This window comes from Rhamphochromis longiceps, linkage group LG3 (assembly GCF_057381845.1).
Source record: "Rhamphochromis longiceps isolate RC_006_pf linkage group LG3, R_longiceps_female_GT1.1, whole genome shotgun sequence".
In the NCBI taxonomy this organism is placed as follows: Eukaryota; Metazoa; Chordata; class Actinopteri; order Cichliformes; family Cichlidae; genus Rhamphochromis; species Rhamphochromis longiceps.
This window is the reverse complement of record NC_140559.1, coordinates 9,009,730-9,022,418: the sequence shown is the minus strand read 5'-3', so window position 1 is coordinate 9,022,418 and position 12,689 is coordinate 9,009,730. Positions and strand designations below refer to the sequence as shown.

Below are 12,689 nucleotides of genomic sequence, written 5' to 3'. Positions count from 1 at the left end.
CAGTGTCTGAGCACCCCGTGCTCGCTGCCCTCTCGTCTCCACGCTTCTCCTGGGGAGATAACAAACAGGCAGCCGTAAGACACATACAATGCGGCAGACTATCCGTACTGACTGGCCGAGAGACTAACGTGAAGTCACGCAATGATCCAGCGTCAGAGAGAGCGCCACCGCATTCTTAAGTAGCTCCTCTGACAAGGCTTGATCAGCTGTGTGATGGTCTTCAAGTGTGGCCAACCACCTGGCAGGGCCACACCCACCAGGCCTGAAGGTGCCTGTAAACAGGTGCTCTCAGAAACTCCGGCATCCACACACAAACACAGATATACCTGCAAGCAGGGAGAACGAGGGACAGAAACACACATGTCCATAACTGCTGGGTCGTTTAGACTCCTGAGCTGTGCACGAGAGGTCGAACACCCACTGGAAGGCCGGGCACTCGTTTTCAACCGTAATATACCTGATGTGCTCAGGTAACCTGTAGCGCCATGAAACCTCTGTCACACCAGGGTGCATAAAAAATGATGCTTTAAGAGACTGATGGGATCGGGCAGCAGGGAAAACATCCACAAAATGCTACTTTCAGTTTGACTCCCTAAGACTACCTAAACTAAGTAGAGTCATTACATGCTTGTTAAAAGCAAACTCTCATATAGTTTTTAATGTGCTTCTTTCATTACAATGACTAGATAAAGAATGTGGCCCTGTCTCCATTTAACACTGGCTACCCCAAAATGTTTCCAAACCTACAACCGTAACTTTCACTGAGAGATTTTTAGATACGGTTATTGAAGCTGTGGGGTTAATTTTTTAAGTAACATGAGAGAGAGGCAGCAGCATACATACAGAGCATCAGTGATAGAAAGCTAGGCTAACATAGGGTAGCTACCTGTTCAAGGAGAAACATGTATAGGCCCATCTCAAGTGCCAGTGAACATCTAAATGATTCAGGGAAGACTTTGGAGAAAGTGCTGTGGGGAGATGAAACGAAATTCCAATTATGTGGCTTTAACTGACCTTTTGAAATAGGAGTGTGATGCAAAAATGCTTAACATTGTCCACCCCAGCTGTGAAACTCAGAAACCAGTCTTACTTGTTATCATCTATCGTCCACCTGGGCCTTACACAGAGTTTCTGTCTGATTTCTCAGACTTTATATCTAATTTAGTTCTGAGCTCAGATAAAATAATTATTGTGGGTGACTTTAACATCCATGTAGATGCTAAAAATGACAGCCTCAGCATGGCATTTAATCTGTTATTAGACTCAATTGGTTTCTCTCAAAATGTAAAAGAACCCACCCACCACTTTAATCACACTCTAGATCTTGTTTTAACATATGGCATAGAAACTGAACATTTAACAGTGTTTCCTGAAAACCCTCTCCTGTCTGATCATTTCCTGATAACATTTACTTTTATAATAATTGATTACACAGCGGTGAAGAGTAGACTTTATCACAGTAGATGTCTTTCTGAAAGTGCTGTAACTAAGTTTAAGAATATAATCCACCCACTGTTATCATCTCCAATGCCCTGTACCAACAGAGAGCCGAGCAGCTATCTGAACGCTACCCCAACAGAGGTCGATTATCTTGTTAATAATTTCACCTCCTCACTACGTACGACTCTGGATACTGTAGCTCCTGTGAAAACTAAGGTCTCTAATCAGAAGTACCTGACTCCGTGGTATAATTCTCAAACACGTACCCTAAAGCAGATGACTCGTAATCTGGAGAGGAAATGGCGTGTCACAAATCTAGAGGATCATCATTTAGCCTGGAGAAATAGTTTGCTGCTTTATAAGAAAGCCCTCCGCAAAGCCAGAACATCTTACTATTCATCACTGATTGAAGAAAATAAGAACAACCCCAGGTTTCTCTTCAGCACTGTAGCCAGGCTGACAAAAAGTCAGAGCTCTTTCGAGCCAACCATCCCTTTAACGTTAACTAGTAATGACTTCATGAACTTTTTCACAAATAAAATTTGTATCATTAGAGAAAAAATTACCAATAATCATCCCACAGATGTAATATTATCTACAGCTACTCTTAGTACCATTGATGTTAAGTTAGACTCTTTTTCTCCAATTGATCTTTCTGAGTTAACTTCAATAATTACTTCCTCCAAACCATCAACCTGTCTTTTAGACCCCATTCCTACAAAACTGCTCAAAGAAGTCCTGCCATTAATTAATTCTTCGATCTTAAATATGATCAACCTATCTCTAATAATCGGCTATGTACCACAGGCCTTCAAGCTGGCTGTAGTTAAACCTTTACTCAAAAAACCATCTCTAGACCCAGCAGTCTTAGCTAATTATAGGCCAATCTCCAACCTTCCTTTCATATCAAAAATCCTTGAAAGAGTAATTGTCAAACAGCTAACAGATCATCTGCAGAGGAATGGCTTATTTGAAGAGTTTCAGTCAGGTTTCAGAGCTCAGCACAGCACAGAAACAGCTTTAGTGAAGGTTACAAATGATCTTCTTATGGCATCTGACAGTGGACTCATCTCTGTGCTTGTCCAGCTAGACCTTAGTGCAGCGTTCGATACTGTTGACCATAATATCCTATTAGAGCGATTAGAACATGCTGTAGGTATTACAGGTACTGCGCTGCAGTGGTTTGTATCATATCTATCTAATAGACTCCAATTTGTGCATGTAAATGGAGAGTCCTCTTCACACACTGAGGTTAATTATGGAGTTCCACAGGGTTCAGTGCTAGGACCAATTCTGTTTACATTATACATGCTTCCCTTAGGCAGTATCATTAGAAGACATAGCATACATTTTCACTGCTATGCTGATGACACCCAGCTCTATCTGTCCATGAAGCCAGATGACACACACCAATTAGTTAAACTGCAGGAATGTCTTAAAGACATAAAGACCTGGATGGCCGCTAACTTTCTGCTTCTTAATTCAGATAAAACTGAGGTTATTGTACTCGGCCCTGAAAATCTTAGAAATATGGTATCTAACCAGATTCTTACTCTGGATGGCATTACCTTGGCCTCCAGTAACGCGGTGAGGAACCTTGGAGTCATTTTTGACCAGGACATGTCCTTCAACGCACATAGTAAATAAATATGTAAGACTGCTTTCTTCCATTTGCGCAACATCTCTAAAATTAGAAATATCCTGTCTCAGAGTGACGCTGAAAAACTAGTTCATGCATTTATTACTTCCAGGCTGGACTACTGTAATTCATTATTATCAGGATGTCCAAAAAACTCGCTGAAAAGCCTTCAACTAATCCAAAATTCTGCAGCAAGAGTCCTGACAGGGACTAGAAAGAGAGAGCAGATTTCTCCTGTTTTGGCTTCCCTTCATTGGCTTCCTGTTAAATCCAGAATTGAATTCAAAATCCTGCTCCTCACATACAAGGTCTTACATAATCAGGCCCCATCTTATCTTAATGACCTTGTAGTACCATATCACCCTATTAGAGCGCTCCGCTCTCGCTCTGCAGGCCTACTTGTTGTTCCTAGAGTATTTAAAAGTAGAATGGGAGGGAGAGCCTTCAGTTTTCAGGCCCCTCTTCTGTGGAACCAGCTTCCAGTTTGGATTCGGGAGACAGACACTATCTCTACTTTTAAGATTACGCTTAAAACTTTCCTTTTTGCTAAAGCATATAGTTAGGGCTGGACCAGGTGACCCTGAATCCTCCCTTAGTTATGCTGCAATAGACGTAGGCTGCCGGGGGATTCCCATGATGCATTGAGTTTTTCCTTTCCAGTCACCTTTCTCACTCACTATGTATTAATAGACCTCTCTGCATTGAATCATATCTGTTATTAACCTCTGTCTCTCTTCCACAGCATGTCTTTTATCCTGTCTTCCTTCTCTCACCCCAACCGGTCGCAGCAGATGGCTGCCCCTCCCTGAGCCTGGTTCTGCCGGAGGTTTCTTCCTGTTAAAAGGGAGTTTTTCCTTCCCACTGTTGCCAAAGTGCTTGCTCATAGGGGGTCATGTGATTGTTGGGTTTTTCTCTGTATCTATGAAGCGCCTTGAGGCGACTTTTGTTGTGATTTGGTGCTATATAAATAAAACTGAATTGAATTGAATCTATTTAGATTTACATCTTCCACAGAAAAAACTGCACATTACTGAAACTTAGTATACTGGACTTTGTTGTTGTCCCACACAGGTTCAATTTCGAGTGGTAGATGGCTCAGTGCTCAGTCAACCAAGATTTTATGATAGTGGGCACAATGAGATAGATAAGCTGCTTGTAAACAGTACTTTTATGCTCTCTTTTTCCATTTGGATAAGAAAGAAAGAACCAGGAAACAAAGGCAAACAAATAATCTGTGCCTTTATCCCAGATTCACATTATAGGAACAGCTGCTCAATGACCACTGTAGTCTTTGCTTACTGCACTTTTATCTAGATCTATGCAAAGTGATCCACTACACCTACCTTTACAGTTAAATCATTTTATGAGCACTGATGCCATTTTAATCTGAGTTTCTACTCAAATACAATCAGTAAAGAAAAACACAGTCTGTGACGTTTGTTTTGAAGGAAAAGGTATTCCCTGCAAATGTTTATCTGTGTGAGACTATTCAGAAAACAGTAATTTTGTTTTATAGGTGAGACACTTGGCCTCTTTTTTCCTTGTTCTACGTTTGTCTTTTGTCCGATTACTCTGGAACACAAGATGGAAAACTGATATTCTCATGTTAAAAATATAGAAAAAGGATTTTATCACCCATAAATGTTAACTTCTCATGCCTCTAAGCACAAGCAGGAGCAGAAGTGCCCTCTGCAGTTTGTGTGTGGAAGTGCAAAAGCTTACAGCACCTGGTATTCCCAGGCGGTCTCCCATCCAAGTACTGACCAGGCCCGACCCAGCTTGGCTTCCGAGATCAGACGAGATCGGGCGTGTTCAATATCTGCGTCACCTCTTACAGTTTTCCTGTAATCTGAGCTCAAAGATGTCAATATGTAGAGTACAGTAAAGCAAAATGGGAAGATTTTACTATGAATTTTCTCAAAAACCGTACAGTATATTTGGCTGTGGATCACAGGGTGCAGAGTGGGGGTCACCCAGAGTCATAATCCAGTGAGATATCTGCGTCACCTCTCACAGTTTTCCTGTAATCTGAGCTCAAAGACTAGAATATATAGAGTAGAGTAAATTGTGCAGTTTACTATCAATTTTCTCAAAAACCGTACAGTAATTTTGGCTGTGGATGACAGGGTGCAGAGTGGAGATGGCCTGGATTCAGAATCCAGTGAAATATCTGTGTCACCTCTTACAGTTTTCCTGTAATCTGAGGTCAAAGACGAGGACATTAAAAGTACAGTAGAGTAAATTGTGCAAAGTTTACTATCAATTTTCTCAAAAACCGTACAGTAATTTTGGCTGTGGATCACAGGGGGGAAAGTGGAGATACACTAAAAATGGGAGTGGATTGTGAAGTAAAATAGTGTCAGGACACAAAACACTGCGTTTCTAAGCTGGGCTTCACCGATACCGTAATATACGTAAGAGTAGTGCAACCACATTTTCGGTGCGGCTGGCGGTGCGGCTAGCTTGACTGTGACTTCGTAAGTGAGGGCTCACTTGACCGCAGTATACACGAGCTGCCTCATGTTGCTTCCAGGTTGGGAAAGAATGAAAAGATGGCTTCTATGGCTCTTCCGTTCGACAATCTCTCCGGCATTGGAACCATCATCTGTTTTCTCTTCGGTAACCTTCAGTCAAGCTCGGTTGATTTTTCTAGTCGGCACACTCATTTCCTCCATTACCCGGGCGGTACGGTCGCTGGCTGCTTCCCAAACAAATACACGTGCGGCTTGGCACTTGTGCTGTACGTAACAAGTCACGCGACGTGACGCTGCGGCTGTGATTGGTTCGGCTCTGCGTTACTTAATTTGGATTGGCTGACCTTTTTTTTTTTTTTTTTTTTTTTAAGAGGACAAGAGCGGCGAGGTCTATCGCGATAGTTTAATTTCTCTATCGAGTAAAAGTTATATCGCGATACATATCGTTATCGTTCTATCGCCCAGCTCTAAGCTCATGTAGAAAAAAACAAACAAATGAACAAAATATTTTCTCCTTCATTTCTGTCAAACAAAGCTGTATGACACGTTTCCAGCTGTTAGTATCATGGTTGCTAGGCAACCTGGGCAGCGCAACCTAGACCGTCCCATTTCACAAGGCTCGGACTTCCGGCCTTAGCGGTCTTTAAGTACGCGGCCCTTGAGGATCGTTGGGGCTGCGTACTTTAAGGCTGCAGACCCTGAATTGGGATACAGCCATTGGTCTGACCCAACAGTAGGAGGCGGTAATGCTCCTTTACGTTGGTTGCCAACCGCCGTTAAACACACAGAAGAAGAAGAAAGGAGGCGGAGGAGTCGAGCAGAGAGAGCTGCTTTTTCATGAAACGGGAGTAAAGTAGTGAACTTACAGGAACATATACCACTAGCAACGTTTGGATCGATATCTGCATCGATCTGCACACCCTTGTCTCCTGGATCATAGCTGAGATCAGCGTGAATCACGTGGGTCTCTGCTCCCTGTGTTTGGAAAAACTTCCAGCTTCATCACGGAGTTTCTCTCGGTTTGTGGGCTCATCTAAAGGTAAGCATCGAGCTAACTTTAATGTGGGTGCAGTTTATGTTGAGTTTAGCTCTGTTGAGGATAATAGATTGCTTGGTATACACTGGAGTTAGACAGACTGTAGAGTTTGTGATTGCTTGCAACATTATAATGGCTTTTAGGGGGTAAGAATACATACAGAAAAACGGTCTTTGAATATGAACAAAAGGATTGGGTGCAGGGCAGGAGAACAACCAGCCCCCACCCCCAGGACAGAAAGCCACAGGTACAAGCGTGGGGGAGGGCAATCAGCCTTTAGAATAGGACTTAACAAAAAACAAACTAAAAAATCGGCCCGTGTTCCAGATCAACTGGCGTTGGTTGAACAGATGTTTGGCAGACTTGCGTTTCAGGAGCTGCTACCGACAAACCAGCAAAAAAACGCCAAATGTGTCATCTGTGACATGTGTGACGTTAATTCAAACACACTCCGTCAATCTTGATGCTGTTGAACAACAAAATGTTTAAAAATGTGGCGAGTTTACCTGGTGATATCCTCACGCGCGACACAATCGCGAAAACGGCAAACAATTAACACCACGCCGATGTTGTTCACAGGACAGCAAGAGTAAACGATCGGGAGACTCTTGTCGTCGTAATCGTCCCCCTCGCACGTTTTATTTCTCCGGTTTCAGCGTTTTTGCTTCACAACTAAAGCGAGCAGTTTACTTTGTGCATTAACATGGACTCGAGTCAACCAGCGCCACCTCTGGCCAAGTGCCACAGCCTACAGCCAGATCAACCTGTGACACACATCTGCACCACGTTTGAATTCGTTTCATGCACATTTGTACCTTTCAATTGTGTCTGTTTGTGCGTCATGCAAATAAACCTTTGAAAATGACACTAATATTTCACTAGTTTTGTAACATCACATGCTGTTAGCGCAGTCTGTCTGCGTCTTTTCTCTGCGAACAAACATTTTAGAGCTGGTTGTTATATACAGTCTGTATAAGTGTGGTTAATCTAATAAACATTTGTAAGGAGATGACAGTTACTGTGAATGTACAGCAGGTGATTAGTAATAAACAGTCAGACAATGACTGACAATCTCATTCAATCTTGCAGATTGCACCTTCTGTGTAAAGTGGTACCACACAGTGTGTGTGGACTTCCCTTGTGCAGAAGGCAACTACAAATGTTGTGGGTGCTAAATAAACAGAGAAAATTGATCCCTGTTGTCTTTGCTTACTGATTGTTTTTAGTGTTGACAATCCACATTGCTGGGATTGCATCTTTCAACATGTTTGTGGGTAGATTTGGATGTACCAGGGTTAACCCTTGTATTATGTTGAAGAACAAAAAAGTGACATTGATTTTGTTGCGGGTCATTTTGACCTGTACTGTGTCAATCCACTCAGAATTGTCAAAAAACTGCACTGAAACAATAGCAACTTTATTTCCCATGAGATAAACATGTAGAACAAAGACATACAACAGTTAGACTTTCCATAACTATTTTAGGAACAATTTGGTTTTTCGTTTTTACAAACACATTTCTTTTGAACTTGCCCAACGTTCTCAGTTTTTCAATGTTCAACATTTTCAGTTTTGTCGACATGATGGACAGAATGTAACTGTGTGCTTTCTGTAGATGTACTTCTTGCATTTCTCACAAAAAGTGCTTGTTTTAAAACAGGAACTTTCCTAACTAAGATTTAAAACAAAAGATTTCTACGTCTCCTCCAGTCTCACAAACAGATGACAAACCAAGCGACACACCTGAGTCACTGACTTTCTTATATCCACTCACCCTCACTGTAGGGCAGGGATAGCTCAGTGGGTAGAGTGGCGGCCCCATGATCGGAAGGTCGGGGGTTCGATTCCCCTGAACAGCTACCCTGAGGTACCCCTGAGCAAGGTACCGTCCCTACACACTGCTCCCCGGGCGCCCAATGGCTGCCCACTGTTTCACTGAGTGAATGGGTTAAATGCAGAGAGGGATTTTCCCCACGGGGACCAATAAAGTACACTTCTTTCTTCTTCTTCTTTCTTCTTCTGGCTGTTTATTACTAATCACTGTGTAACTGCTGTGAATTCACAGTAACTGCCATCTCCTTACAAATGTTCATTAGATTAACCACAGACTGTATATAACTACCAACTCTCCAGCCATGTTGAAGGATTGCCTATATTGGCTGGAAATATTCATTTCCAGAGAAATATAGGCAATCAAATGTGTTGTGCAAGAAACGAATTCAAACGTGGTGCAGATGTGTGTCACAAGTTGTTCTGGCTGTAGGCTGTGGCACTTGGCCAGAGGTGGCGCTGGTTGACTCGAGTCCATATTAGTGCACAAAGTAAACTGCTCGCTTTAGTTGTGAAGCAAAAACGCTGAAACCGGAGAAATAAAACGTGCGAGGGGGACGATTACGACGACAAGAGTCTCCCGCTCGTTTACTCCTGCTGTCCTGTGGACAACATCGGCGTGGTGTTAATTGTTTGCTGTTTTCGTGATTGTGTCGCGCATGAGGATATTAGCAGGTAAAGTCGCCACATTTTTAAACATTGTGTTGTTCAACAGCATCAAGACTGACAGAGTGTGTTTGAGATAACCTCACAAGTGTCACAGATGACACATTTGGCGTTTTTTTTTTTTTTTTTTTTTTTTTGCTGATTTGTCGGTAGCAGCTCCTGAAACGCAAGTCTGCCACACATCTGTTCGACCAACGCCAGTCGATCTAAACGGCAGTAGATCTGGAACACTGGTGTTCCAGATTAACTGGCGTTTAGATTAACTGGATTTTACAGCACATTGTGTTGTGCATTCTGATTGCTGTAGACCATTGTCAATCAATCTAGTGCCATGTCTCCTGTACAGCAGCGGTCTGCAACATCAGGGCTCCTTTGGTACCGGGTCGCGAGAGTTGAGGCTCGGGCGTGAAGTGTATGGTTTTCAGGGTTTTTAATCGTTAAGTCTGGTTCCCTGGGTCTTTTCCCGTGTTGTAGTTGTGTATAGAGCAGGGCGATATGGCCAAAATATTTATCACGATATGTATTTGAAAATTTGCGATAACGATATAACTGACGATATAATTGATGCAAGACAAAATACAACTCCACAACATTACTAGCGCAAAAAGACAACCTTCCATTTATTTTCACTTAAACAAGAAGCTGGTTTTTATGTACATTAAAGCTTTATAAAAATGTAACAGTGCAAATGCAAATTCCTTGCTGAAAGTTTAACCAAAAGGCATTTCCAGTAGAAATGGGCTGACATATCCTGAGCATAACCATGTATAATATCCACTGAAGTTAAAAAGAGGTGCTTTGCAACATTAAACTGCAGTGTGCAGTACGCATTTTTCGGACCATAAGGTGCACGGGATTATAAGGCACATTAAGCGAAACGAAGCAGTCAGATAAATCAAACTTTATTAAACTCATTCTTCTTGCTTCCTCCACTTCTGTACCATTGATTCATTAATGTTGAATTCTCTGGCAGCTGCTCTATTCCCATGTTGTTGCAGTATATTAATGACTAACCTCGTATTGTGGATGGATTATCTCAGTTGTTCTCCTGACTGAAGTTTGGTCCGTTTACAGCATCATGCCATGCGATTGCATTTGTTTCTAACCATGAGGAACCTTCACGTTAACTTTTATAAGTGGAAAAGTGTTAGTGTTCGTGCTCCAGCTTCACTGTTTATGTTATGCTAACATAGCTGTGTCGCTAGCGATTACGTAGCACATCATTTATATACCAGCTAGCCCAACTTCAGTAACCCTACAAACGTCACTGCTGTTTAGTTTCCTGTCTTCATTTATGTTGGAAGTGATAGCAGAGCTGTACGTTTGAATTTTTTCAGAAATCTCTCAGTCAGAACATGCAATATCATGCTTAGGTAACTAGCGAAACTAGCGAGCTAACTTCTGCTAGCTTCCTGCTAACTTCTGACTCCGTTAAATGTAATAATTTTTTTTCATGGATGCCTGGAAGTTAAACTTTATAGTTACACCTGGTAAAGCAGCAATGCTGACCGTTTTATTAAAGATGAAAGAATTGAGACAGTTTTTAACTCAGTGATGCTGCAGTGTTCGTTTGACCTGAAACATACGGAGTTTAGGACCCAGATTACTCCCAGATTTAAGAACATCTTAGTCCGAGAAATACGACAATAACGACGGCCGCTTGCATGTTCTGCAAAAAAATGTGCTTTGTCGTGTATCTGACGGACAAACACCAAACCAGTTCCACATCACTGAAGTTGCACCATTTTTACAAACCAATTCTGGTTCATCTGTTTCGCTCAACAATGCGTACAGTGCGTATGAAAACAAAGGCAATGCGCATGCGCGTTTTACTCCCATTCTATCGCGATATTTCATTTTCCTATCGTTGCCTAACATTATACCGGTATTACCGTGAACGGTATAATATGGCCCAGCCCTAGTTGTGTATCTTATTTTGAAAGAACTATTTACGCATTACCATAGTGACTAGAGAGCGTCAAGAAGCAGAGAGGAGGATGTTACTCTCGATGCTGTTGGTGCATTTCAGGAGAACAATGCTAATAAAGTTGCACAATTACACAGCTGAATTTGCGTTCATTATATTTACAAAATACCACAGTTTTTGTCTTTGTCTGTATCATTTTATTTTGTTGTATTTATCCGCAACACCTTAAAGGCCCATCCGTGAAAATATTTTCTGATATTAAACTGGTCCGTGGTGCAAAAAAGGTTGGACACCGCTGCTGTACAGTACAGAATGCGTTGTCTGTGAAGGTTCTCAGTCATCCAGGTCATCGTAGTCAAAGGAGCTTGCAAAGAAATGCGTCTGGACTTCTTTAAGTTACTTGAAGACGTTTCACCTCTCATCCGAGAAGCTTCTTCAGTTCTAAGGTCAAATGGTGGAGAGTCCCAGATATAAACCTAGTGGGAGTATCCCCCACAGAGGGACAAAAGGACCCCCTGATGATCCTCTAATCACCTGAGCCAAGGTGTGAAACTGGGTGTGGGTCCCAATCAGCCAGAGTTTCGGGTGAGTTCATTGTGAAACCTGGCCCCACCTTATCATGCAAATTCCTGAGATCAGATGGCCCAGGATGTGAGTGGCCGCCAAGGCGTCTGGGAAGGGATTTCAAAACTGGATTATAAATGGCAGAAAGTTGGTGTCGTAAACCACCGCCTCTGTTCAAAGATGGTCGCTCACAGTGGACATAAATGGCTTCTTTCACTCCTCTTTCAAACCATCTGTCCTCTCTGTCCAAAATGTGAACATTGGCATCCTCGAAAGAGTGTCCTTTATCCTTAAGATGCAGATGGATTGCTGAGTCTTGTCCTGTGGAGGTGGCTCTTCTGTGTTGTGCCATGCGCTTGTGAAGTGGCTGTTTGGTCTCTCCAATGTAGAGGTCTGGGCATTCCTCGCTGCACTGTACAGCATACACCACGTTGTTAAGTTTGTGTTTTGGCGTTTTGTCTTTCGGGTGAACCAGTTTTTGTCTGAGCGTGTTGCTGGGTCTGAAATGCACCGGGATGTCATGCTTGGAGAAAACCCTCCTGAGTTTTTCTGATACACTGGCTACATAGGGGATGACAATGTTGTTGCGTCCGTCTTTCTTTCTGTCTGCTGCTGCACGCAATGTTGATGGTGAACAGATCAAAACACTGACAGAATCCATGGATGGCAGGCTTTTGAGTGTCCTTGCAAAGAAAGGTGTTTATATTGGTCGCTGATTTGTTTTTGTTTTGTTTTTGAATGTCAGAAATGTATATTTGTGAATGTGGAGATGTTATATTGGTTTCACTGGTAAAAATAAATAATTGAAATGGGTATATATTTGTTTTTTGTTAAGTTGCCTAATAATTATGCACAGTAATAGTCACCTGCACACACAGATATCCCCCTAAAATAGCTAAAACTAAAAACAAACTAAAAACTACTTCCAAAAACATTCAGCTTTGATATTAATGAGTTTTTTGGGTTCATTGAGAACATGGTTGTTGTTCAATAATAAAATTATTCCTCAAAAATACAACTTGCCTAATAATTCTGCACTCCCTGTTTATGTAAAAAAGCACTTAGACTAAAACTGACATAGCTACGTTAATCCTACTGTAAAACAATAAGACA

At 42.0% G+C, this 12,689-nt stretch overlaps 2 protein-coding genes and 1 long non-coding RNA gene across 4 annotated transcripts in view; 1 reads left to right on the top strand and 2 right to left on the bottom strand.

Annotated features, from left to right (window-relative positions):
- LOC146672783 (uncharacterized) overlaps positions 1-8,400 on the bottom strand; it is a 28,042-nt gene extending 19,642 nt beyond the window's left edge. The window contains exon 1 of the long non-coding RNA XR_014908537.1: positions 7,096-8,400. This is a non-coding gene — a long non-coding RNA (uncharacterized LOC146672783). The remainder of the gene's footprint in view (positions 1-7,095) is intronic.
- The window catches only part of LOC146672777 (ribonuclease inhibitor-like), a 176,508-nt gene that overhangs the window by 56,960 nt on the left and 106,859 nt on the right, over positions 1-12,689 (bottom strand). The window lies entirely within an intron of this gene.
- Positions 6,454-12,689, top strand: part of LOC146672779 (uncharacterized) — a 99,726-nt gene continuing 93,490 nt past the window's right edge. Inside the window, exon 1 of one of the 2 annotated variants that reach the window (XM_085389127.1) lies at positions 6,454-6,592. The gene's annotated coding sequence lies outside the window, so the exon portion shown is untranslated. The remainder of the gene's footprint in view (positions 6,593-12,689) is intronic. The other variant, XM_085389083.1, reaches the window with a different exon arrangement.